General features: G+C 38.0%; 1 protein-coding gene across 1 annotated transcript in view; it reads right to left on the reverse strand.

Moving 5' to 3' along the window:
• PRKCB (protein kinase C beta) overlaps window positions 1-23,058 on the reverse strand; it is a 2,112,091-nt gene that overhangs the window by 1,010,429 nt on the left and 1,078,604 nt on the right. The gene's annotated exons all lie outside the window — the stretch shown is intronic.

The raw sequence follows: 23,058 nt of genomic DNA on the forward strand, positions 1-23,058 counted from the left end.
AACAATATAAAAATATTTAAATACCTTTAGGGAATACAAAGTGAGATGAATGAGAATATCAGATGACAAAAATTAAAGAGACAGGTTGTTCAGGGTGTGAGGAGAAACGGTTAAGTAATACTTCACATGATTATCATTCTTCTCAACTGTCCAGATTTTCACAGAATGCCCAGATTTTCACCTCATCGTTTTGGTCTGTTCCTCATAAAATTTGTGGTTTTCTGGCAAATCAGAGAGGATTGAATTCACTAAATAATGACTGACATTTGCGTTTCAGACTTCATATCTTCTGAAAATGTATGGTAACACAAAACCATTTATTCTAGCAACTTTCTAATTTTAAAACAGCAATATTTAAAATTTGTCCCTATTTTGGGGGCCTTGCACCCCCATTATTTTTGGCTTTGCTTAGATTTCTTGAGCTAAGAAGTTGAGAGGTATGACAGTGGTGTATGACTGAAACATTCTTCTTAAAGGTGCTATAAAGGTCAAAAACAATAACACAACTCCCCGAGGTTGAGTGATGCTTAAAGACATGCAGGTAGGTGTGTGCTTGAATGGGCGTGCCTTCTTTGAAGGCTGGGCATCAGGCTGGCAACTCGGCACCGGAAAAATCCACTGCCAATCATTAGCGGACCAGAGTTCCGCTGTGGTGACCCCTAACTGGGAAAAGCCGAAAGACATTACTTTTTACAAAGAGTACAAAGCAGACAGATGATTTCCATGAGGGTTTCAGTTAAAGCCATTATTCATATAAGATCTGCAGCATATGCAGTGGACCAGGAAAGGAGCAGGGCCGAAGTGGTCAACTTGTGTTTATCTGCCATCACTGTCTAAGCTTCTAAGTTAAGATGTAGCTGTTCATCAGTGCCTGACATGAAACTGTTTAAAAACATCAGTATCTTTAATGCCATAAGACAATGATATAAAGTATGAAAAGTGAATAGCAGGTGGGGCAGGCATCATTAATGGAGAACAGACACATTCCTATAACTGAATAGCAGGTGGGGCAGGCATCATTAACGGAGAGCAGACACATTCCTATAACTGAATAGCAGGTGGGGCAGGCATCACTAACGGAGAACAGACACATTCCTATAACTGAATAGCAGGTGGGGCAGGCATCATTAATGGAGAACAGACACATTCCTATAATTGAATAGCAGGTGGGGCAGGCATCACTAACGGAGAACAGATATATTCCTATAACTGAATAGCAGGTGGGGCAGGCATCATTAACGGAGAACAGACACATTCCTATAACTGAATAGCAGGTGGGGCAGGCATCACTAACGGAGAACAGACACATTCCTATAACTGAATAGCAGGTGGGGCAGGCATCACTAACGGAGAACAGATATATTCCTATAACTGAATAGCAGGTGGGGCAGGCATCATTAACGGAGAACAGACACATTCCTATTAATGGTTTCAGTAATCCTGAAAATAGGAATTTAAGTGCTAAAGTTTAATTGGAAATTATCAACTAAAATTACTAGAAGAAATATTTTGGGGATGGGATGTAGGTAATAATTTTTATTATTATATATTTTTTCCTGAGTTTATCCTCACCAAGCCTAAATGCTGACATGGTTATCTATTCATTCTGACAAAAAACAGTATCAGAAGACATGTCTAACATCATTCTAGCAAAACATGATTACCACCACTATTCCACAAAGTCTGTGGTCCTATGGTTCACCTAGAGTGTGATAATGTGCATTTCACTGCACTTCATCTCTGCTTTAGCCAGCCTTACCTTTTCGATTTTTAATACAGAAACATTTTTAAAGAATACGATGCACAGATCTGCTACATTGGATCCTGCATATATACCACAATGTCCATTCCATCCTTTCCCATCTGACTGATGCTACTTATAAATGTAAAATATATTGTTTTAATTGTTTTTGTAATTGGCAGTTGCACTTCCCTACATCCCCTGATTTGAAAACTGTACTCGCACACCCTTGGCTTAACTGTGAGGTCACAACAACTTGGAAGAAAAAAGAAAATACATTTTTCCCTTTCCTGGTATAACCTTGGAGATAGTGCGGTTATAGATTTGGGCTCAGTACCTCATCAGGGGTACAGGTAGAGTCAGAATCCGGCATAAAAACATGTACATAGATTGATTACTTCAATGTACTACACCTAGTGCCAGTAAGATTGTCTTCAGTAGACCTGGGACAGCACATTATCATTCAAGCAGTTAGAATAGATCCCAATGCATCTGGAGTGCAATATGTATTAAAGGAAACAGCAACATAGATGGACATATAGAGACCAGCAAATGTACCAAAACTTAAATAGTTTTGACCCTGTTTCCTTCAGATTACCCAATTTTATGTCAGATTAGTAGTTATATATCACAGAGGCAAAAAATTCTATTAAGTTAAATATTACATACCTCAGCTTATTATGTGCAGCAGCTGGGGGTGTTTGGGGTTTACCCCCAATACCCCATAACTAAGATAATCCATGTTATAGTTTTCAGAATGACACCAAGGATAGCCTTATTTTAATACACATTACCGCTGGTCTATGACTCAATAAGTAACCATTTCATAAAGCACACTGATTAGTTGATCAAGTGACAGAAATTTGATTACTAATTGTAAATGCAACATTGCTTAGACAGGTAAAAAAATAATTAAATATAATGCACCACTAAAAATCACAGTTCTGAAGAAGTCTGATTTGATACACGGATGATAGCACAACTTTTAGCTGATTATTTGTTTTAATAAATAAATTATACACTGGTGTAGATGTCTTGCAATTTGTAGTGGCCCTTTGTTAATTCTTTGTGATTTGGATTTTTTTGCAACAACGTTTTGCCACTCTCTTAAAGTTTTTAGATGTACTGGATGTTGGGGTCCATAATGCTCCGCTACATAAGCCTAGTACTTCTGGTTTTCTGGTTTTGATTGGGTTGCATAGACCATAATCATATTTGGGTATTAAAAAGCAGTTATGCTACTGTCACTCCTTATGAATGACAGTATAAATTAGAAGCAGTTATAGGCATTCATTATTTGACTGAGAAAGGTATGGTGTAGCAACACCTTATTTATACTCTTGGCATGGAAGGTTTTTGTCAAAGTGTCTTATATTCTGTACATGGGATCTCGTGGCAAGCAGGCACATAATTTGTGAATCAAAATGTTAGTGACTTAATTAATTAGCTTAGTTTCTGGGGTCATTCTAAGCGGGTGCAATATTTGTCAGCATGGAAGGAGATGGTCAACAGACCAGACTGCTTTGGCAGGGATGGTCTATACCTCTCCCCTCTAGACTTTCGAATACTAGCTGAAACATTGTCATCCCCCATAGTGCTTTTTTAGGTAATGCCAAACTGAAAGTACTTCCAACATAGCAAATCAAAACCAAGAAAATGTAAAGGTATTACTGCTAAATGCTAGAAGCCTTAAAAAAAAAAAAACTCCACTCCCTGGAAGCTCTCTTTACCCTAGAGAATGCTGATGTCTATGCGGTCTCATAGACATGGTTTAAAGCCATGGACAACCAGCCAACAGTGCAGGGTTATAATGCCATCCAGACATTTAGACCTGCTACTTCATAGGCAGGGACAAAAGGTGGAGGTGTCTCTATTACATCAAAAATAAACATACTTCAAGGCTGGTCAAATAGGACAATGCACTTGAGCTGCTCCATGTTCAAGTCACCATAGGTAAAATCCAATACCACTTCCTTGCAAGCTATAGGTCCCTCTCTATGACCCAGGAAACCCATACCATGTATTTAAACTTATTAGAAACACTAACCATCCAATCCAATACCATATTCATGGGTGACTTTAATTACCCCACTATTAACTGGGAATCCTATACGACATCAAAAATACATGCACAGAGATTCCTGGATTTTGTAAGCACAAACTCCCTGGGCCAGACAGTCAATATACCAACCAGGGGTGCAACCATATTGGATCTGGTCCTCACTAATATTGGAGAGTGCTGCACACCCCCTACTGTAATGCCTTCTCTGGTGAGGTCAGACCACAAGATGGTCCCCTTTGAAGTAAAAATAAAACCTGGACCCCCAGCTAAACCAGGAATATTCAGGAACTATTCTAAGGCTAACCTCCTGGTATTACTTGAGAAGCTAGCAAAATTTCAAGCCCCTATAAACCCTGAGAACACTTCTACCTATGCAGAACTGTTCACAGAAACCCTGTACAAGCATGTTAATAGTGGTATAAAGGCAGCCGTAGCTACCAGGAAGAAGTACAGAATTAACTCAAAAGACAAGTCACCCTGGTTGGATCACAAAATCAATCAGATGTATAACAGGAGGAAGAAAACCGTGGCAAAAATTAGGAGGTGCAACACCCAGCAATCATTACACTAAACAAACAACTCAGAGGACAAATAAAGTTTACTAAAGCCAAATTTGAGGTAAGTTCGGCCTCCCAGGTCAAGGACAACCACAAAGCATTATTTAGCTATGTCCGCAACCTCAAAGGCAATACACAAATGTATGCAGAGCTCATTGTAAATGGTGCCACCTATACTGAACCAGAAAATATAGCAAACCTCCTGGCTGATAAATTCAGCTCCAACTTTACTGCTCTCTTCCCCTCAACCTTCCTTCAGGAAATATCATTAAATATAACTACCCCTACTATCACCAGGGAACAGGTCCTTAATGCTCTCTCTCTAAGACCAAGAACATTGTATCAATGGTCCCAGACAATATCCTAGGATGCCTTCTAAATAGCATGAAACATGACCTATCAGAGCCTCTGGGATTACTAATTTACTGTAGCCTCCAAACAGGTTTCATGCCTCTTGAATGCAGAAAGACAACAGTCATCCTTCTGCACAAAGTTGGGCCATCTGCAGACCCTGGAAACTACAGACCCATAAGTCTCACTAGTCTTAGATGTAAAGCCATGAAAAGAATTATCATGGAGATAATCAACATAGATATATAGTAAACCTCCAGACACTCGACCTAACCAAGTTTGGTTTTGTAAAGGGCAGATCATGAACCTGGTGGACTTCTTTGAGAAGGTCATTAAAGCAATGGATGAGGGCAAAATCTGACCTGGTCAAGGCATTTGAAATAATACCCAACTACAGCATTGTTGACAAACTCAAGAGGTTAGGTACAAACCCATATGTCATGCAGTGGATAGCCAACTGGCTCACAGACAGGACCCAGGAAGTTAGAATTGGGGAGTCCACCACTACAAAGAAGCCAGTCACAATTGGAGTCTCTCAGGGATCAGTCCTTGCACTGCTCCTTTTTGGCATTTACTTCTCAGAAGTCAATGTCAATGTCAATGGTCTCTGGCTGACTAAATTTGCAGATGATTGCAAATTAGGAGCTGTCATTGAATCTCACACTGACACAAATGTTCTCCAGGAGGGGCTGACACAGACAAACAACTGGTGTCAGTATCATGGACTAAAACTATATGCCAAGAAATGCATAATAGTATCATTTGGGAAGTCACTGTGAAAGCTGTAGCATTCTGTGCAGAGTATAATCTGTAGCAACATCTTAGTATGTTGTAGAAAGCAGTTTTCTACAGTTTAAATATTTTTTAAGTAAATCATGAGCGCTGTATAAATTTCATGCAAGTATAAGCTACCACAAGCAGTTTGCTACAGTTTAAAACATTTGTTTTTATTTTTTCATAAAATCCTAAGCACTGTAGCACTCAATGCAGAGTATCAACTATGGCAACTGCTTGCTACATATGCAGCAAGCAGTTTGCTACAATTTAAATAAATATATACACACACACACACATATATATATATATATATATATATATATATATATATATATATATATTTTTTAGTAAAATGTGAGGAAGAAGGATGGTAAATGGCAGGTTGCTGAAACAAGACCTGATTGTCTCCAGGGTCAGGAGGGAGGGGGCATATAACTAGCCACCTGACTCATATGCCAGTAGGAGGAGCAGACCTTTTTTTCTCTTTATTTGAAGAGCTAAGGGCGTGGGGCATAACTTTGTGGGAATAACACATGGAGCTATTTAACCAGCTATGCCTCTGAATAAAGCATATTTTATGTATAATGTTTCCATATTTTAAGTTATTCAGGTGAGATAGATAGCCCTGTGTTAAGCAAAGATCAAAAGAAAGTTTCCAAATAGATCCCTCAGATACTGAGAAGTATTAGGATACCACAAACAAAACACATTTTTCACCGAAATTTTACACACACACACACACACACACACACACACACACACACACACACACACACGAGTCAACTTCATATGACTGACATTTCATTTGATTGAATTTCATTTGACTGAGATCATAATACCGAATTTTCAAAATACTGAAAACTCATTTGATTCAATCTTATTATACTGAATTGTAAGCCATAGACATGCTGTGGGTTTCCCTTCTCCCATGACTTGCTTGTGATAAAAAGAATTACTGTAACTTATAGTGCTGACTGTCAGAATACTGATAGTCATGTACAAAGTAGTGTTGTAGTGTTTCTAAATGTGGGTATGTCTGTTTATATTTTTATGGGAAGCATTCTCAAGTAATATGCCGGATGTTTTGTGCATTCCCAGCAGTAGTGGTAGCATGTAGACTACTGTAAAGTAAGTAAATGTTATATGCCCTTTTCCCCACTGTAGTGCGATCCTGGAGTTAGTATATATAGTTATGGGGTGTGGGGGGCACAGTCCCCCATGTTGGGGGTGTGGGTGGCAGAGCCCCGCCTAGTTTGTTTTATATCATCTGGTTTCTGTTAAGAGGGTACGTAAGTAGTTTTTAAGTTCTGGAAAGAGTCAGTCATTGGTGTTAGTTCTGGAAAGAGTCAGTCATTGGTGTTGTAAGTGTGCATGTCTATGGTTTACAAGTTAGTATTCTGAGCTTTAGCATTGTAAGGTTTCAATATTATGAGTTTCAGTCAAGTGAGTTTTCAGTATTTGGAAAATTAGGTGCTTTGGTCTCGGTCAAATGAAAGTCAGTCAAATGAAATTTCAGTCATGAACTAGACCTATACACACACACACACACACACACACACATATATATATATATATATATATATATATATATATATATATATATTAGTTTCACTTTAAAACTTCAAATCTCATAACATCTAATCAAGAAGATCGAAAATTCAAAACATCTAAAACTCATATCGAGTTTCACATCATCAAAAATGTATAAAGTTGAGTATCTATTTTCAGGCCATACAGGTAAGTGATTTAGATATTGTGTGTACATTCTTTTATGGTGATCACAATATAGTGGGGTTAGGAAATTAACTTTTTCCCACTGTAGTGTGATCTCAGAGTTGGTATATTTAATTTATAGGGGGTGTGGGGGGTGCAAGGGGGCTTGGCCCCCTGCAGAAACATAGTAAAAAGTGTGTTTTTTCATTTGGTGTTGATATAGGTGGAGGGGATGTTATTTATATTTGTTTTGTACTTTTCGATGTTATCAGTTTTAGATGTTTTGGATTTTCGATCTTATGGTCTTGCTGTTTTGAAATTAGATGTTATGAGTTTTTGACATTTTGAAGTGGAACCATATATATATATATATATATATATATATATATATATATATATATATATATATATATATATACACACACACACACATGTACATAGACAGGTGGTCCCCAACAAATATGATACCATGGTGGCAAGGTAGCTTCCCCAAGTGAGAGTTTGGCCTAATTTTATTTCCATCTCAGTCCAGCACAGTTACTGTAGTTTAGTCTCTAATTACTGTAACACAATGACCTTGAAGGTGGCAAATTAGTCAAGGGATATTAGAACAAAGTTATTAAATTGTAGTGTGTGTGTGTGTGTGGGGGGGGCATTTCATTTCAGTTCTGCTGTTGTAATTTGGTGGCTCATTTTTTCAGCATTTCCTTTTCTATAGTGCACTCTATTAATGATCACTGACAGATGACTGGGATCCAACAGAAGAGGCCACTTTCAGACTAACCTTTATCTGAGTTGTTGTTCAGGCATGAATTGGGTAACCATCAAATGGCTGAATAGTAAATAATAAGCAGCAAACGTTGAGTCATAGAAATTCCATTTCACTGACACTTCCCTTCTTATACATGGAAGTGTTTCAAACCCCTTTTCTCCAATGTATTGTGGTCTCAGAGCTGGTATATATAGTAAGGGGGGGGGGGTGAAGCACCCCACCTGGGTGAGTTTGAAACACTTCCGTAAATAAGACTGGGAATGTTGGACAACTAGTTAGTTACTTTGTCGATGTAATGAAAGTTCAGTGACTGATGGTTAGCCCATTCGACGGCCAAACACAAACCAGTTTTCTCAATCGGACATTTTAAACCAGCAATACTATATAACAAAAATGTTTTATTTCTCAAGGGATAGCTGACTGCTCTTTGATGATTATTTTGTTCTCCTTTATCTCATGTTCATCGGATTTATTTTGGTTGCTTTCCTAATTTTTTTTTTTTGTCAAGTGTGATTACACAAAGCTTCCTCACTTGAATTAAATAGGATGTTTGAAGCTTCAACATGGTAAACAAAGCTGACATAATGGTAAAGGCCTTTGCCTCACAGACGCATCTTGGATGCTAGCCATTCTAGACTTCTGTTTGTGTGGAGATTCCATGTTCTTCTTGTATCTATGTGGGTTTCCTCCCACCTCACTAAAACAAGTCAAGTGTTTGCATCAAGGCAGAAGATACTGATTCAACCCCAACCATCCCAGTTCCCAGATGAACTTGAAAGGTACAACCAACAATGAACACAGACATGGGAAGCACCATAGAATCTAGACGGTACATATGGAGAGAGAGTTATGGAAACAACTGCTTTATTGCTATACAGTATATTCTAGATAGAAGATGGATCATAGACTGAATCTTTCATCAGGACTACAAAACATGGGTTCTAGGTGATTTGGTCATGTCAACTGACATTACAAAAAATGGGAACAGACATTTGTAGTGGTAAGTAAAACAAAGAATTCCAAGAGTGAATTTACAAAATTTGGTCTTAATTATTTTTAGCCCTATTCCATAATGGGTTAAGCTAGGAATACTAACAAAGGAGATGCAGGGAGCAAATCTCTGAGGTAAGGTGTCTGGAGAGGCTACAAACAGGTTTGATAAAAATTATTTTTTGATGCAGTTTTAAATTTTAGGCTTAAAATTCATGCTTCACCAGTCTGAAGTCCAGAATATAATACTGTAACAAAAGAAATATGGTTTGTGAGGCCCACAGACTCTTGAATTTGTCTTCATGCCAAGTGCTGTTCTCCAGTCTTCAGTTCTTATGCTTAAGTCCAGAAGTCCAGGTTTCAGGGATGCTAAACCCTGGAAGCTCCACTAGTGTTATATATTTATTTATTTTTTTTGTCTTTTTCTCCAATTGTACTTAGAGAACTGTGAATTATGAACTGCTAGAGAACTTTATTGTTTTTGGATGTGCCTGCTCTTTTATTACCCCTGTAAGTGGAACTGAAGTAGAGTTGTAGGAAGGCTTGATCCAGGGCACTGACAGTGATATAGAGGATTTTCTGGAACTTGACTTAGAGGTTACTGGGGAAAGTAACTGTCTCCTTAGAACTTGCTTCAGTTTTCTGTGCCTTAAGTGTTTTTCACACTGTGAACTATAGACTACCTGCAGTGGGAAGTTCTGAACCTGTGCGCTCATGAATTTGATGGACTGAAAGAGTTGAAGATGTCGAATTTTTATCTCATTAGAAGTAGCATGCTAGGAACTGTAGAAGACTGATTCACTAGGGATGGACCACTTCTAGTTATGTTATTATTCTTCTATTTTCATTTTTGTAGTTATTTGCTGTTGTTGCTTGTGTCTCCTAGATCTGAAGGAGTAATACCTGGATCGATTTATATTGTTGTAGTTTATATTTTCTTTATGTTTATCATATTCAGATTGCATTTACCTGGAATAATCAAACAAAATTGTTGACAGTCTTTCACATGTTGTATTATATTCTAATGCTTCATTTAGATTTATTTCTAATAGTCTGAAAAGACATATTTAATGTTAAACCTGAATAGTAGTAGCATAAAAATCCATAAATAAAGGTAAAAAATATGACTTCTAACTAGTTAAAGTGTGTACAGCCATCAAGAAACCATTTAATGTAGAAAGGTGATTGTCCAACATTACATTATTACTTCTATAATGTGATTTTATGAGACATTCCTATACCCTGCAATTTAATTTGAAACACAGCTTAGAGACGGGATTTAATGCAGCCATATTTATAATAATGACAGTCTCCCTCTCTCTTCTGCTTCCAGTAACTTGGTATTCAGATCTGTCAAGCTGTATTTATATATCACACAAATAATCTTGTATTTTTGTGAATGAGAAGGAAGACATAACTCTCACCTTTGACATATTTTGGTCTTAACATCATCATCATCATCACCATCAACATTGGGGAAAACAATTATTTTTACTTGTGTCTATATAGCTAAAATTATTTTGTGTAGCTATCGGGTGCCACTTCACTTTAAGTCCAAGATGTTTATACCCAATATATTTTCAAAGTATTGTACACCTGACCAAAATTCTTTTCACTTTAACATAAATCAAGTTTTCATAGACTCTCATTCAAGGATATTGGTTTTTCTGAATAGATGTCACAGAAAGAAATTTGATTCAGGAAATCCCAGCCCTGATTTTGATTCTGATCACATGGTAAGTGCTGAGCTGATAATGCCTTTGAAAGTAATCTCTCTCTTGGCTGATCGAAAGACAGGAGAGTTAACAGCAAACAAAAGCCAAGAAAATGTGTAGTTTGTGCACACCTTAAGCCGTCTGACTTTTATGATAATGCTTTCCACTTTCTTTCACACAGCAGTGGCCAAATGCTAGAAAAAATCGTTCTCACTCTGACTACCTTTACTAAATTCCACTTCATTTATTTTGGTAACAAGTACTCAGGGGAAAAAAAAAACTTTTAGTTCAAAAAGGGCACTGCACATTATATTTTTGTGTACTCCTTGGCTAGTTATTATTCAGAATATCAGAACATTAAATAAGTAAATATAAATACACTTAAGCAGATGCATTATGTAAATCAGTATTTGTAAAAATTATCACAAGATTATAGCCTGTCACAGAAGTACACAACAAACTATAGAAGGACAGAGTGTTAAGTACATAAACCAAATACAGGACATGTGTACAAATAATCCTATAAACAATTACCACATATTAAAGAAAGACATATGTCTTCTACATAGGATTCCATGAGCAACTGCATTTATATATTGGAATTTGTTGCCAATGACAGAGGACTCATCATAAAACTGCCAGTGTAGTTACACAGCAGAAGAGAGCTGTTGTAAAAATACAGAAAAGGGATAGCTCTCTAAGGAAAATGTAAGACTTTACCAAAATATCAAACATAGCAATTTTCATGAAAATGACACCCGGTATGAAGAAATGTTACAAGAGGATGATGTAGAAAGGGCCACACTCTAGGAAAGTGTGCAAGGCAGAAAGAAATGGGAAAATCAAAATGGCGGACAAATACGTATTATATACCTATGACCTTATGAGCATACAAGCATGCAAAATCTGAAGGTAATGCTACTCAAAGCTAGAAGTCTAAACCTCAAAATGCACTCTCTCGAGGCACTCCTAAAAATGGAGAACATCGATATCTGTGCAGTAACTGAGACCTGGTTCAAGGCTCCAGAGAGCAACCCTGCAATACCAGGCTACAACTCTTACCACACTTTTCAGCCACCAAACCAGGACCGAAACACTGAAGGTGGTGGAGTGTCAATATTCACTAAGGATATTCACACCACCAGGCTAGTTGGCCAACACAATGTGTCTGAAATTCTCCAAGTGCAACTAACACTGGGTAAGACTGCAATCCAAATTGTAGCTTGCTACAGATCCCCCACCATACCCCAAGATTCTCACTACACCTTTCTAAACATACTGGAAAATACTAAGATAGAACCAAACACCCTAATACTGGGTGATTTTAACTACCCTGCCATTAACTGGGAAAACTACTCATGTCCCAACACCTTTGCGCAACGGTTCTTGGAATTCATAAATTCCAACGCTCTGGATCAACTAATCCATAGTCCCACCAGGGGCTCCAATATCCTAGACCTGGTCATTACCAACATGGGAAATCAATGCTCCATACCTATGGTCACCCCCTCGTTAGTCAGGTCTGACCATAAGCTAATCACCCTTAACATCCACATCCCACCCCAGTAAAGAAACCACCATAAAAAACTTCTCCAAAGCCAACTTCATGCTACTCAAGTCAGAAGTGACAAACTTCATGACACCCATGCAGACAGGAACTGAAAGTTCAACTGCTGAATCCTACACTAAGGCACTGTACGAGCACATCCACTCATGCATGAATCGTGCCATCCCAAATAGAACCAAAATGCTCTCATCCAAAACAAGGAAGCCAATCTGGTGGTCCCCTGCCATAAACAAACTTTACAACAAAAGGAAGAAACTTTTGCAGAAAAGAGGAAAATCCCAGGATGCAAAAAACTCCCTTTTACTAGCCTCAGTAAGAAACTGAGATGCCTCATAAAATCCTCCAAAGCTAGTTACGAAAATAAAATTGCCAAAGATTCCAAAGACAACCACAAAGCATTCTATAACTATGTCAAGAATCTAAATGGCAATGCTCAGATCTGCTCTGAGCTAAAACAGAATGGCATTAAATATACTGATCCGAAGGATATTGCCAATATCCTGGCAGATCGATTCAGTGCCAACTTCACCCCCCTCTCACCTCCTAAATGGCCCATCTCAATACCGGAAGATTGCCAAATTCCAGTAATAATGGCCACACAGGTACAAAAAAGCCAAGAATACAGCATCCATGGGACCAGGTGACATCCCGGGCTGTGTACTACATGAACTACAATATGAACTGGCACCTCACCTAAGTGTCATGTTTAATCATAGCCTCACCTCAGGTTTCGTGCCCACTGAGTGGCGCAGAGCTACAGTTATCCCAATCCACAAGGGGGGATCCACCTTGGATCTCGGAAACTACCGTCCCATCAGTCTGACAAGCCTTATCTGCAAGGCCATGGAGCGTATTATCATGGAACTTATAAACAAAGACATTGGCAACCTTCAAACACTGGACCCCACCCAGTTTGGGTTTGTGAAGGGCCGATCTTGTCTCCTGAACCTGATTGACTTCTTTGAATCAGTCTCCAGAGCCATGGACAAGGGTAAGGTGGTCCACACAGCCTATCTAGACCTTGCCAAGGCCTTTGACACCATCCCCCACTCTGGAATCATCGATAAACTTACTAAGTTGGGCATTAATCCCTATGTCACCCAATGGGTTGCTAAATGGCTTACTGATAGAACCCACACTGTAAAAGTAGCCGACTCCAAATCCAGCTCCAGACAAGTGACAAGAAGGAGTACCTCAGGGTTCAGTCCTGGGGCCACTCTTGTTTGGCATCTACTTCTCTGAAGTACAGGTCAACACTAAGGGACTCTGGCTAACAAAGTTTGCAGATGACTGCAAACTGGGAGCCATTATTGAATCCCCAAACGATGTGGATACTCTACAAAAGGGCCTTACAGAAACAGATGCTTGGTGCCAGAGCCATGGGCTCAAGCTCAATGCCAAGAAATGTATTGTTATCCCCTTTGGGAAAAAACATGTATCCATGAATTACCATATAGGTGGCAGTACACTAAACACAGGAAGTGTGATAAGAGACTTAGGGACACAGGTGGACAGTGGTCTCACCTTCGATAACCACATCGCCACAACAGTCAGGAAATTCTTCTATGTGGCACACCTCATCACGAAGGACTTTTCATCCAGGAAAAAAGGAGGTCATTGTCCCACTGTACTCATCCCTCATTAGACCCATTACGCCCCATTTGGTATGTACCTCTCAAGACATCTGCAACAACTGGAAAGGTCTCAGAAATACCTCACTAAAAGAATCACAAGCCTAAAGCCGATGCCCTATGCTGACCGCCTTAAAAAACTCCAGCTATACTCTGTCGCATATCGTCTACTCAGAGGCGATCTCTGCTTAACATACAAGGCCATGTCAAACCCAGAGCTGTTGGACATGCTACACTTAAAGAAATCCCAATCCCTCAGAGCTACACGCTCCAGGGATCTAAACCTTGTCATCACAATAAACAAAACATGCTGGAGGGATAGGTTCCTGACCCAGAGACTCCCCAGACTCTGGAATAGATTGCCCATACATGTCAAGCAGAGTGCCTCTTTGGACCTCTTCAAGAGGAACCTTGACGATTGGATGGGCGAAAGGAAATTCACCCTAGGGATCATGTCAGTCGCCCTGCTAGACAGGGGTCCAGGAAAGTAAATAATGTGGGAAGAAATAGCCAGGGAATTGTTATGGCTAGGCTTGTATAGGCCCTAGGGCTGATAGCCTAGTACCAACCTATGAACCCATGATCCCTGTTGCAGACTGGGTATGTGCAAGGAGAGCTCTCTACAAGGGGGTAGGATTTGGCCAAGTCATGCAAGGAGGCTTGGGAAATGTACCACAATCCCTTGTATACCGCCGCTTGGATCACATAAGAGCATGTAGGAGGACAGGGATTAGCCATTTAAGGGAAAAACTCCTATGACAGCAGTATGGCATCACACTAGATTGCCTCAAAACCTCACTACTTCTAATAATGGCCATGGGGAGATCATGTCAGGGTTCTGTAGACTTGGTGGACAAGGAGAGACACTGGGAGCAGCTGATGGACAGCTGTGAGGGAGCAAAAATATGCAAAGTTTCACTGAGATATGTCCCATTTTGAGCTTTTCATCATTTTCTGATGCAAGCACTTAAACCGGCCTTTATTAAAATTAGCACTTGTGGCATAGGCAGACAAATTTATATAAAAGTAATCAAACCATATTAACAATTTCACATTTACAAACATTAATCATTACATGTATTGCTCTACACAATATAATCAATCCAACATTCCATAAATTGTTCAATTCCTACCTTCTCTTAAACCTCATTTATCCTAAAAAAACATTTTTCTGCATGTATTGTTCTCACAAGTTAATTTTTTTTCTATGTAATTTACTCCTGCCCTTTTCTAAATATCCCACTTCGTGTTCTTTTTTTCTCTGTAACATATATTCACTACTTATGGCTGGTTTACACTTTGGCTTCCATTGTCTAGAAATTGATTTTTGGCAGCCACCAGAATTCAGTTTAGCAAAACCTTATTAAGCAATTCAGGTCTTCTATTCCCAACTCAAAAAGACATAATGCCCTTAATTACGCTCATTTGCTTACCAAGTATTTCTGACAGAGTACTCTGTAGGGAATGTTTAAAGCCTGCCAACTCATTACACTCTGAAAACATATGCTCCAAGGGACCCTTTTCTTCCCCATTACACCTCCAACATTTGACAGCTACTTGAGGAAAACTTCTTTGGAGTCTGCTTGGGGTAGAAAAGTACCTCTGCAAACACTTCTAGGCAAAAGTCTTAAATCTTCTATATATTGTTGCATATTTGTTTGCCATACATATGTCCTCCAATTGTTTCTTTGTAAACTGCTTATCTAATCTTTCTTCCCAATCTTTTCTGGTTTCCTCTGATTGATTTCTATAGTTATTGTTCAATATTTTATATTCCCTACTAATTATCCCTTTTTAAATAGGAGCTTCTGTTCTAGATTCAACTAAAACCTCAAAACCAGTGCAGGAAATTTACTTAGGATTTCCCTAGCCCTTTCTCTTTGTCTATACTCTGATATCAATCCCTGATAGGGAAGGCAATCGCTACCCTGCAGTCCAAATGTCTTTTTGGCCTCTTTCCTTTCTATTACCTTTCCCTCTCTATTTGCTCACACTACCTTAGTTCCTTTGTATTCTTCCTCCAGTAAATTACAGCACCTCTTGCCTATTCTCTATATCCCTAACTGCAGACATCCCTATCGCAGAATCTCCTTTTTGTGTTGGCTTAGCTGTTGGTATATTTTCTGCTACTTTATGAATATAATATTCTGTATGACTATTGTCATTCCCCTTAAAGATCTACAGCTAAAATTCCATCCTTTCCTTATTTCTTGAATTTCCTGCATGCTTCATCATAATCCCTTTCATCACTGAAATGTAGCTTTCTGCTTGTGTCATGTACAAGAAACTTAACTGTGTAGCTCTAAAATATCCCCTCAAATCAAGTAATCCTAAAGTTCTCTGTTCTATTGGAAGGATTAACGTATGCCACTCGACTCTTCCCCTCCCAGATAAAATCCTTCAACTCTTTAATAACTAGTATTCACAACTTTTCCTGTGGTTGATAAAATATGCCTAAGTTGTGTATAAAACTATAGGTACTAAAAACATTTTTACTGCTTGTATCTTGCTATCCATATCCATAGGCAATAGCTTCAAGTTTGTCAGTTTTTGTAATACCTTTTGTTTAGTCTACATTCACGTATCCTTAGCTGCCATAACAGCATCCTTTTAACCCAAATTCATAAATACTTCACTTTTTCATATCACCATAAATATGGCTATTGCTGAACCAATCCATGTGTGGGTACATAATTTACAACTATAGCCTTTGTTTCTTTATTAATTTTATAACCTGAAAAATCTAGAACTGTCTCAAAATGTTCCACAACACTGAAATGTCCTTTTCAGGTTCTGTTAAGTACAAAATAATATCATCTGCAAAAAAGAGAACTTTTCATGAATCCCACACCAGTTACATCTTTGAATTTCTGAGTCCCTTATGTTATTTGCTAAGGGTTCTAAATATAAAGCAAACAACAAAGGGAAAAGAGGATGCTCACTCCTCATTCCTCTGATCAGACACAACTTATCAGAGAGGAATCCTTCCACTCTGATTTTTGCCTCCAATCCCTCAATATACTCCTAATTAACCTTATTGCTGTATCAGGAAATGCAAATGCTTCCCTTCCATTGGCTTACTCATAAAATCCTAGCTTACTCTGTCAAATGCCATGTCTGCATCAACACCACCAGCAACATTTTCTTATATTCTGCCTCCCTATGGGTCATCATTGTTCTATTAATTTTGTCAAATGTTTGCTTCCCCTCCATAAAACCACATTGATCCATATCTATCAATTTTTGCAATATCATTGCCATTATTGTACTCATTATAGACAAACACTTCATGACCATGGTTTAAAATTCAATTGTACCTCAAACTGGATCTGATGCATCTTTACTGCCTTTAGGTATTACAGCCACCACAGATCTTCCAGAGTTTTGGTGCTTTTCTTCATTTTAAAACATTGTTAAACAAAACCTTTCAGACATTTATCACTTCCTTCCTTGCTTCCAAACTTGCACTAGAGTAATAAATATTCCAGAAGACTTTCATGTAGATTCGTTATACATCATCATTTTTATCTCATCTCCTCCTATACTAACTGCTAATTGTTGAGCCTCATCTAACTTTAACCTTGTCAAATTAAAATTTTCCATTTGTGCTATTTCTTGATTGCTCATCTTCTCTGCTTTAAAAAATTTTCATAACATTTCTAAAATATCTCTGATGCCTATACAGAAGTCCTGCTTATTTTCTTGTTATAGGCTCCCTGCATTTGGCAACAATCATTTCTGTCTTCTATTGCCTAAGTCGTTATGCCAAACATGTTTGGCCTCTGGAGTTATTATCAAAAATAGTTTCTTAACAGCAATGTTTCTAAACTGATACATATTATCCAAGTACTCCCTTATTTTCTCTTTATCACTCTGCAATTGTGCCTCTTCTTGTTCTGTAAGATTCCCTTTAATTTGCAATATGTTAACCTTTATCAGCCTCTCTAAATAAGTCTTGTTATTTCTTAACAATATCTCTTTTTTTTTATTTCTATTCAATTTTTAAACTACACTTTCATTTTATCCCACTCACTAGCTATAACATCTGGAGTACTTTCTATATTCCCTCATAGCTCCTGCATAATTTTTGCTACCCATTCCTTAAATTCCTGTCTTTTTAACAGGTAGGTGAGGCCATGCTGGTGTCTCATCTTTACTTCATTATCTTTCATTTTTTATCTTAGTAATTATTGATGCATGATCTGCAATAGTTATAAGATGTGTGTCAAAGTTCTCATTTAAATAGACATATTCCTGGAAATAATTTCTGTCTAGTCTAGCCCAGTTATTGTACCTTGGGGAATAATATGTAAAATCTCTTCAGGTTCCTACTACTGAATTCACATCTTTCATACCAAATCCTTTCATAAATTTCTTCAACTGCCCTTCTAGCCCCCCACGATACAGCCTAGTTGTTGCAAATACAATTCCAGTCCCCATCTTTAAGTAATACTCCCTGCTGAAAGCTGATTTTTTTTTTTCCCAAAAAATGTTTCAGGCCCATAATAGCAGTTTTGGGTATAATATAAATACATGCAAGAGTAATCCTCACTCCTTGCCAGTATCCCTTTACTAGCACAAATCTGCCGTTATCTTTTTTCCCCTCTTTAATCAGCATTGGAGTTCCTCTAGCATTTAAAGTACGTTTCTTTTTGTTTGTCTGTCATATTCTGCTGAATATCTATCCTAAAATCCTTTATGTATCAAATTCACATGTAGGTCTTTCCAAATGTGTCACCTGTAGTATTGTGGTATGCACTCTGCTTGTTGTAATATAATTAAATATCCATTCATTTCTGTCTCCACCTATAAGACTGCTTACATTCCAAAATAATGTGGAAAGTATCGCCACTATGATAATAAGTCATTATTCCCACCTATTACACGTGTAGCTTTTTAAATGTCTATTTCCAGGTTTTGTGAAATATGCACTCACTAATGTTTGGCAGGTTGATCCTCTATACAGATTTTTCTTATCATCAACCCTGGTACCTGTGTCACATTTTACAATACTTTTTCTTTTAATGAAGACTCTCAAACACACACACACACACACACACTCTCACACAAACACCATACATGCACGCGCGCGCACACACACACACACACACACACACACACACACACACACACACACACACACGCACACACACACATTCCCATAACCTACTAACTTTATATAAAAACACACAACTATGCATTTCTTCAAATAATTAATTTTTAACCCTCCTAATAAGAACAATTGTCCCAAATAGATAGCTGCAAACACAGGCCTTAACTATTCTATAGTTGAGGTTATCTATGTTAAGATGCATGTTATCGAGTGTGCTTCTACTTAAACTAATTGGTGTATGTTCTTTTTTAACTTTATACTCTTCCTAGATGTGAAAAACAACTTGCATATTTTCAAAAAACTTAACTTGTCTCCTAGAAGAAACTGTTTTGGCTTTTTTACTGCCCTATAATTGGCTTGTCTTCAAGGAAAATTAAGAGAAAAAATGCAGTCCTCAGCTGCAGGCTTCTAAAGATAAGCTGAAACTTTTATTGCCAAAGGAAAACTTTTCATTATATTCAGTGTTCTCCTATTTACTTTTTTCTACTTAAAACTTGATATTAGATTAAGCCAAATGTCTTAATCCAAACATTCATGAGTGCAAACGTTGGAGAAAGCATATCAGGTTCATAGATTAGTACTAGGTTAACTGCCCTTGCGAGCCATTTTAAGCCTAGCCAATTATCCCCTGTGAGATTCAAACACTGTACCTTGTGTTTGTAAGGCAAACACCTTAACCATTAGGCCACCTTCCCAACCCTTCTACATATACTAAGATCTGTGTACTTTTTGACTCCTATCACCCTCCACAACAACCCAGGATTACATGTTGTTAACTTAAATATGCTTTTGTCTAACCTTTTTTCAGTTTTTGCATTGTAATGCCTACATTTTTAATACGAAATAAGAAGAAAGAAAGAGAAAAATACATCTGTTTACTTTAGTATCTTTATCACTTACAAGAACACCTAAAAGTACTTCACTATAAAACATGCAATTTATATCATGAAAAGTTTCATATAATGTTTAGAAAATATTTATTTTTCCTCTACCCCCCCCCCCCCCCAGTGTCCTTCCCTATAAGCTTAACAAAGTCAACAAAAGTCCACTCTTTCTACTTTTTCTTATATGGGCCATATTCCACAAATGTTTCTCAGTCTCACATCTATTCACTAATGTCCATAATGCTGATCTTCCTGTTCATCTCCATCTCAGAACTTCAGACTTCATTTCTAAGGTACTCCTGATATTTCTAGTCAGCTTCTGTGCTTTTGTTGGTGTCTCAAGAGTTTTCCTTTGGTCAAATGGGAAAGGTTTTACTGGGAAAGTCTCACCATCTGCTTTATTATCAGAAGAATGAGAAGCAGGGTCCCCATCTTCTTGATGGCTCACTTTTTATTCAACAAACTTTTGTATCTCCTACTTAAACTGATAATGGTCTTGATTGCTTTTTTATGGCCAGATTTGGAGCATATGCATGGTGTGTCCTTTCAATTAACAGTTCCTGCTGTAGAATACCAATCCAGTTGCTTATTTGTGCCTTCATAAAATTAATACAGTCTGTTCCTTCTAGTTTCTCTGGTACAGCAGAAAATCTCAGATTTCCCTTACATGCTCTGTCCTCTAATTTTCCCATTTTGAAACATCTCTTCTTGAGCAGTCTCATACTCAACCAACTTTTCTTCATTTCAAATTCTGATTTTTTTTCAGTTTTGTTAGCTCTTCTGAATATCTGTTTAACGTTTTTTCCATTTTTACAGCCTTTTGTTAGTTGTGTTTTGTTTATTTTAATCAGCTCTGAACACATCTGACATAGTTTTCCCTCTAGATTACTGGAAACCATGTCTTGCACTAAAGCTGGAGCTTGAACTGCTTTTTGCTGAACAGCTGCAGAATTCTTCCCATTCAGTGTTTTCAGGTTCTCTTAAGTTTCTTTTTTGCTGGCATCCAGGCAGTGTACTTACTAGCAAGTAACTGAATTTACTAAAAGTGACTGAGTTCCTGGCCCTTGTCGTTTAGTTTTTCATACTGGGAGAGCTGAAGTTAGGCTGTTGATCAGTGTGCAGCCATCTTGGAAAGTTCCCTGATGCAGGTACTTCTGAGTGCTCTCTGATCTCCTCCATGGAAAATGGGCTATATACCTGAGGAATACATGTCCCATTCTTCAAACTTGAAAGAGATTGGCAGGTGTTCCTCATCACTTTTCTGTCATACATCTCATCAGCTCATCCTGTGACATGGCAGCTAATCAAAGTTGCATTACCGTGGATGCAGCCACCTCTTTATCCCTTGATGCAAAGTAGATGGCTTAAATTCTCAACATATTTTCAAGAGGTTAGTATTTTTTATTTACTTAGTTCATAACCTATTAGCCAATGGCATGGAGCACTGATCCATACAGACTATTTTAGCCAGGAATCAGAGCTGAGACAGGTAACAGTAAGCAAAAAATGTCAATACAAAAAACAGCAACTTGCAGTAGGTGTTAAGAGATTAACAGTTTACAAGTAAACGAGAATAACCAATAACAACTGAACACCAGTGTGTCCACAGACTTGCAAGCACTGAAGAACTGCACACCATAAAAAGAATTAAAATGGGTCTATATTACAACGGTGACCTAAAACAAATTTGAATGTTGTAATATTGAACCCTAAAGTCCGAAAGTTGAAAATAGCGAAGCCACGGCACATCGACTTTTTTCGCAGGGAAAAAAAAATCAGTGGGCTCTTTTTGGGCTTTGGTGTTTCCTCCACTGTGGTGCGATCTCGGAGTTGGTATATTTAAGTAGGGGGTGTTGGTGGCATAGCCCCCACATTGGGTGGTGTTGGGGGCGAAGCCCCCCACTTTAAGGTTAAGTTTTTTTTTTTTTTTTTTTTTTGTCACGGAACAGTGACTTTTTTTCTCTGGAAAAAAAATTTGCTGTTCTGTGCTTTTGGTTTTGTTGGGTTTCGGACTTTAGGGTTCGATATTACAACAATCAAACTTTTGTTAGTTTGACGTTCTGATATAGACCCAATTAAAATTAATAGCCAAGGCAGTCTATATCTAAAATTAATAGTCAATGCCAAAAACTAATAGGAATGCTATGTAGTGAAAGTCAATAATACTTGATCATTAGGGATGTTAATGTAATAGGTGTTGATCAGAGAATAGAAAGTTAAATGTCTGTGATTAGTGATAACAGAAGGAGAATGAAAACTTGTTAAACAAGGGCCACTGCCACATCTAAGACCTTGTCAGATAGTTTGTTGAAGGGAAAATGTAAAGGAGAAAGGTTAAGAAATAAGATGAAAGGTGAGTGGGATATGAATAATTTATCATAAAGTAATGAAAGATCATGTGGATATAGAATAATGCCAGAATTACAGAACGGTGAACATTTTAACTTTAAGTACTTTTTTGCAGGGGGACAAGCTCCTCATACCTCTCAAATTTATATATGCTAACTCCATGGTATCACCAATTCAAAGAAGGGAGGAATTTCCCAAAAGAACTGAGTCAATGCTAGCGCACACTTAGAAATCACAAGGGCAATGACTTCCTCTGGGAAATGTTCTGAACCTTGATATTTTTTCTGCTGGCAAATGAAACTTGGGGAATTTCATCTTGACCAACTGTAGAAGAGCCAGGAAAGAAGAAGGGCTACAGTGAATAAAAAAAGATAGTTTTAAATAGGCTTGCCACCCCTCCGTTTTTTTATCCGGACTATCAGGAAATCAAATTGATTCTCCGGTAGTCCGGAAAACACTGTACAAACTCCGGTATTCTGTTTCAAAAAGGAAACAGACTATCAGAGTTTGTAAATCGGCTGATTTACTATGCTTTTTTTTACAGAAAAGCATAGTAAATCAGCCAAAAGCAGGTGGTAGGAACGAAAAAAGAGGGCGTTCCCATTGAGTGATGCTGTTGTGACATCACAAAATAGGCGGTATGTTGGTGGGAGAGGGGGTTGGGGTGGGCGGGGTTACTGGTGACGCGAAAGGTGTGGCTTTGCTCCGGTTTTAGCCGTGAAGGAAGGTGGCAACCCTAGTTTTAAAAAAGGTTATTTTGGAAATTAATGTAATGGATTTTGGGAATCTTAAATGTTACCTAAACCAGCTACAACAGAACCAGTCAAGTCCACTTT

This window comes from Protopterus annectens, chromosome 12.part0, assembly GCF_019279795.1.
Source record: "Protopterus annectens isolate FY-2018-M chromosome 12.part0, PAN1.0, whole genome shotgun sequence".
NCBI classification, from domain to species: Eukaryota; Metazoa; Chordata; order Ceratodontiformes; family Protopteridae; genus Protopterus; species Protopterus annectens.